Source organism: Plasmopara halstedii (genome assembly GCF_900000015.1).
Source record: "Plasmopara halstedii genome assembly, contig: Scaffold_194, whole genome shotgun sequence".
In the NCBI taxonomy this organism is placed as follows: domain Eukaryota; phylum Oomycota; class Peronosporomycetes; order Peronosporales; family Peronosporaceae; genus Plasmopara; species Plasmopara halstedii.
Genome location: NW_020187115.1, coordinates 41286 through 41742, shown reverse-complemented (window position 1 = coordinate 41742; position 457 = coordinate 41286).

The window sequence follows — 457 nt, the reverse complement described above, 5'->3', positions numbered from 1 at the left end:
AACCCACCTCTGCTAGGAGACAAAAGCGCTTTTGGCGAGAGCACTGGACCGAGACGGTTAACGTGCTGGGCATCGAGGGCGAGGCCCCCGTGATGCACGTAAAGTGGCACGCAAACCTCTGAGCGCTGCTCGAGCATTGAAGAAGTCGCTGCATGTTATGCATGACGTGGTCGGACAGAGGCCGAGGTATCTTGGGCACGGCCCTTCAGATGCGCGTGAAGTGGCATGTAAACCACTGAGCGCTGCTCAAGTACGAAGCGGTCGCTGCATGTCATGCGTGACGTGGTCGGACAGAGTCCGAGGCATCTTGGGCACGGCCCTTCAGATGCGCGTGAAGTGGCACGTTATCCACTGGACAAAGACTGCGGGGTTAGCAGTTCTTCGTTGGATGTTGTAGATAACATCGGAATTCCAGAAGCGGAAAGTGAGGGTGACATCGGACGACGCGGAGTGCGTA